This window comes from Neoarius graeffei, chromosome 1 (assembly GCF_027579695.1).
Source record: "Neoarius graeffei isolate fNeoGra1 chromosome 1, fNeoGra1.pri, whole genome shotgun sequence".
Lineage (NCBI taxonomy): Eukaryota > Metazoa > Chordata > Actinopteri > Siluriformes > Ariidae > Neoarius > Neoarius graeffei.
This window is the reverse complement of record NC_083569.1, coordinates 84,396,605-84,402,216: the sequence shown is the minus strand read 5'-3', so window position 1 is coordinate 84,402,216 and position 5,612 is coordinate 84,396,605.

The following is a 5,612-nucleotide window of genomic DNA, read 5'->3' as shown; positions in this document are numbered from 1 at the left end:
CTTTTCACATAGTATCTGTTCTTTTCAATCTGAGTTTGACCGAGAAGGTGAACGATACTTTCTCCTGTCTCTCCACGGCGTTGACACTCCTGCCAGGCGGACATCGCCATCGCCCTAATGTGCACAAGGCTGGAAGCGTGCTTGTTAAAGCCACCGTCTTTTTCCAGAGCCTTTTTCCAATTAGTGTACCCACGTTTGGTGAATATGTTGTCCGAATTTAAACTAAATTTGCGACAGGCAAAGCAAAAGCTGGCATCTTGCAAGACTGAATATTCCAACCATGGCCGTGACTGAAACCAGCCTGCACTAAATGACCGGTAGGTTTGGCCAAAAAGGCATTTTGGATACATTTTTAGAATGGGCTGAGATGGGCTATCCGTGTTTAAATCAAGGGGAACGGAAGACTGTATGCCTGTAACGTTTGTGCAGAGCAATGCATCTTTATCGGTAATATCTGTTGTAGCAGAGGTGCTAGCGTCAACGGGAACAGAGACATGTACGATGTTAGCATCCACTGACAAAGATGCAGCGCTTAGCACGGTGTTGAGGCAACTTTGGTTGAGGGCAGAGGTGCTGGGCTGAGAAACGTCCTCAGTATCGGAGGAAGTGCTGGGCACGGGGGGTGAGGATGTCTGCTTTTTAATGAGAAACCTATGCATGACTATCAGAAGGGAAAGTAAGCAATGTATTACTGTTAACTATTAACTCGGAATCTACAGTACTGCCGTACACACTGACTTTGCTACTACCGCATGTGCGTAGAGCGAGCACGCACGCAGCTTTTTTATATATAGGGTGGGCAGGGCACCCCCCCCCCTTCCATTTCGAAATGGCCAATGAGAAAGCAGTAGAGTGCAAAATGGATTTAAAGGAGAACACAAGACGCCACCTCCGAGCAAAATCACGCATATTGTGATGATATTCACAGGCGTTTTTTATAGGATGGGCAACCAATTTATCAGGGTGGGCAAGGCTTATCTCAGGGTGGGCACTGCCCACCCCTGCCCCCCCATTGACACGCCCCCGCTGGCTATGATATAAGAAAATTCTACAACCCAGAAACAGATGGGAGCTCCGCTTTTAGGCAGTGCCTAAATCTATATATTAGATTTTAGTTCAGCGTTAAATACTATTCAGCCCTTTCTACAATTGGAGACACTGAAAAAGATGGGTGTAAGCTCTTTTATTGTTAAATGGTATTCTTCTTTTTTTTAACTAACAGGATGCAATATGTGAATGTCCATAAAGCAGTCTCAGACCCCAAATCCATCAGCACAGGGGCTCCACAGGGGTGTGTGAGCTCCCCTGTCCTTTTTACTATTTATACCAATGAGCGTGTGAGTAAACACCCACAAAACTCCATTGTTAAATTCTCTGATGATACTGCCATTCTTGGCTGACTACACAGAGATCAAGTCATAACCTCCTACCATTCTGAAATTAAGCAGTTAGTAGATTGGTGTGATGCTCACTATCTGGTCATTAACACTAATAAAACAGAAGAAATGGTATTTGACCCAAAATCAATCTGTGAACCTAGTCCAGTGCTTATACATGACATACCCACACGTCAGGTTACTTCATATAAGTCTCGTCTCGTCTCGTCTTCTTCCGCTTATCCAGGACCGGGTCGCGGAGGCAGCAGTCTAAGCATGGAAGCCCAAACTTCCCTTTCCCCAGACACCTCGGCCAGCTCCTCGGGAAGAACACCGAGGCGTTCCCAGGCCAGCCGAGAGACATAGTCCCTCCAGCGTGTCCTGGGTCTTCCCCGGGGCCTCCTCCCGGGGGGACATGCCTGGAACACCTCCCCAGGGAGGCGTCCAGGAGGCATCCGAAAAAGATGCCCGAGCCACCTCAGCTGGTTCCTCTCGATGTGGAGGAGCAGCGGCTCTACTCCGAGCTCCTCCCGAGTGACTGTGCTTCTCACCCTATCTCTAAGGGAGCGCCCAGCCACCCTGCGAAGGAAACTCATTTCAGCCGCTTGTATCCGCGATCTTGTTCTTTCTGTCATTACCCAAAGCTCATGACCATAGGTGAGAGTCGGAACGTAGATCGACCGGTAAATTGAGAGCTTCGCCTTTTGGCTCAGCTCCTTCTTCACCACGACGGACCGGTAAAGCGACCGCATCACTGCGGAGGCTGCACCGATCCGCCTGTCGATCTCACGCTCCATCCTTCCCTCACTCGTGAACAAGATCCCGAGATACTTAAACTCCTCCACTTGAGGCAGGACTTCTCCACCAACCTGGAGAGGGCAAGCCACCCTTTTCCGGTCGAGAACCATGGCCTCGGACTTGGAGGTGCTGATTCTCATCCCAGCCGCTTCACACTCGACTGCAAACCGCCCCAGTGCATGCTGAAGGTCCTGGTTTGAAGAAGCCAACAGGACAACATCATCCGCAAAAAGCAGAGATGAAATCCTGTGGTTCCCAAACAGGATTCCTTCCGGCCCCTGGCTGCGCCTAGAAATTCTGTCCATAAAAATTATGAACAGAACCGGTGACAAAGGGCAGCCCTGACGGAGTCCAACATGCACTGGGAACAGGTCTGACTTACTGCCGGCAATGCGAACCAGACTCCTGCTCCGTTCGTACAGGGACCGGACAGCCCTTAGCAAAGAGCCCCGAACCCCATACTCCCGAAGCACCCCCCACAGAATACCACGGGGGACACGGTCGAATGCCTTCTCCAGATCCACAAAGCACATGTGGACTGGTTGGGCAAACTCCCATGAACCCTCGAGCACCCTATGAAGGGTATAGAGCTGGTCCAGTGTTCCGCGACCAGGACGAAAACCGCATTGTTCCTCCTGGATCCGAGGTTCGACTATCGGTCGAATTCTCCTCTCCAGTACCCTGGAGTAAACTTTCCCTGGGAGGCTGAGAAGTGTGATTCCCCTATAATTGGAGCACACTCTCCGGTCCCCTTTCTTAAAAAGAGGGACCACCACCCCAGTCTGCCACTCCAGAGGCACTGTCCCCGACCGCCACGCGATGTTGCAGAGGCGTGTCAACCAAGACAGCCCCACAACATCCAGAGACTTGAGATACTCAGGGCGGATCTCATCCACCCCCGGTGCCTTGCCACCGTGGAGCTTGCAAACCACCTCAGTGACTTCGGCTTGGGTAATGGACGAGTCCACCTCTGAGTCATCAGCCTCAGTCTCCTCAGTGGAAGACATGACGGTGGGATTGAGGAGATCCTCAAAGTATTCCTTCCACCGCCCGACAATGTCCCCAGTCGAGGTCAACAGCTCCCCACCCGCACTGTAAACAGTGTTGGCAGAGTACTGCTTCCCCCTCCTGAGGCGCCGGACGGTTTGCCAGAATTTCTTCGAGGCCGACCGATAGTCCTTCTCCATGGCCTCCCCGAACTCCTCCCAGTTCCGAGTTTTTGCCTCCGCAACTGCCCGAGCTGCAGCACGCCTGGCCTGCCGATACCCGTCGGCTGCCTCAGGAGTCCCGGAGGTCAACATGGCCCGATAGGACTCCTTCTTCAGCTTGACGGCATCCCTTACTTCCGGTGTCCACCACCGGGTTCGGGGATTGCCGCCACGACAGGCACCGGAGACCTTGCGGCCACAGCTCCGAACAGCTGCGTCCACAATGGAGGTAGAGAACATGGTCCACTCAGACTCAATGTCCCCCGCCTCCCTCGGAAGCTGGGAAAAGCTCTCCCGGAGGTGGGAGTTAAAGACCTCCCCAACAGAGTGCTCGGCCAGACGTTCCCAGCAGACCCTCACCATACGTTTGGGCCTGCCAGGTCTGTCCAGCTTCCTCCTCCGCCAGCGGATCCAACTCACCACCAGGTGGTGATCAGTTGACAACTCAGCCCCTCTCTTCACCCGAGTGTCCAAGACATAGGGTCGGAGATCAGATGACACGACTACAAAGTCGATCATCGACCTCCGACCTAAGGTGTCCTGGTGCCACGTGCACTTATGGACACCCCTATGCTCGAACATGGTGTTCGTTATGGACAAACTGTGACTAGCACAGAAGTCCAATAACAAAACACCACTCGGGTTCAGATCGGGGAGGCCGTTCCTCCCAACCACGCCCCTCCAGGTGTCACTGTCATCGCCCACGTGAGCATTGAAGTCCCCCAGTAGCACAATGGAGTCCCCAGTCTGAGCACCCCTCAGTACCTCTCCCAGGGACTCCAAGAAGGCCGGATACTCTATACTGCTATTTGGCCCGTAGGCACAAACAACAGCAAGAGCCCTCTCCCCAATCCGAAGGCGCAGAGAGGCGACCCTCTCGTTCACTGGGGTAAACTCCAACACATGGCGGCTGAGCTGGGGAGCTATAAGGAAGCCCACACCAGCCCGCCGCCGCTCACCACGGGCGACTCCAGAGAAGTGGAAAGTCCAGCCCCTCTCGAGGAGCTGGGTTCCAGAGCCCAAGCTGTGCGTGGAGGTGAGCCCGACTATCTCTAGCCGGTACCTCTCAACCTCCCGCACAAGCTCAGGCTCCTTCCCCCCCAGCGAAGTGACATTCCATGTCCCAACAGCCAGCCGCTGTGTCCGGGGATCAGGTCGTCGAGGCCCCTGCCTTCGACTGCCACCCAATCCACACTGCACCAAACCCCTACTGCTACCTCTGTGGGTGGTGAACCCACAGGAGGTCGGGCCCACGTCGCCTCTTCGGGCTGAGCCCGGCCGGGCCCCATGGGCAAAGGCCCGACCACCAAGCGCTCGCATACGAGCCCCAACCCCAGGCCTGGCTCCAGGGTGGGGCCCCGGCTGCGTCCTACCGGGCGACGTCACGGTCCTGGATTTTTTCTCCATAGGGGTTTTTTGGTGAACTGCTCTTGGTCTGGCCTGTCACCTAGGACCTGTCTGCCTTGGGAAACCCTAACAGGGGCATAATGCCCCCGACAACATAGCTCCTAGGATCATTCAAGCACACAAACCCCTCCACCACAATAAGGTGGCAGTTCTAGGAGGGGTTCATATAAGTATCTGGGTGTTTTTATTGATTGTTCACTCACCTGGGACATTCATGTTGAAAGTCTTTGTATTAGGCTTCAACAGAGGATGTATTTCTTAAGAAGACGTAGACTGTATGGTGTCAACAGCAAACTCCTGTTTTTATTTTTTCAAATGATTTTTGAGAGTGCGATACGGTATGGCATGCAAACCTGGTATGGCAGTCTTTCAGTTCAGTTAAAGTCCAAGCTGGGGCATTTGGTTAAAACAGCTTTGAAAATTGTAGGGCATCAAGATCAGTGTTACCTGCAGTCACTGTATGAAAAGTCAGTGCTCAGGGAGGCACTAAAGATTCTGGACGACCTGACTCACATCCTGAATCAGGAATTTGTGATGCTACCCTCCAGTCGACGATTCAGGATGCCAAACTGCAGATTAAATAAATATACCGTAAGAGCTCATTCATCCCAGGCCAGCTGCCATAAAGATGTTAAATAGTAACAAATAGCAGTGTATTTTTCATTATTCAGTATTTATTCAACCTATATATTGGGCTTATTGTAGCCTTGACTGCTGTTGTTTACTTTTCCCTCCCACGCTCTGTGCTGTGCTCATTTTGTTGAGTTGCAATTATGTTGTGTCACCGTCTGTGTTGTGTATGATGCAGTGAAGCACATGTTCA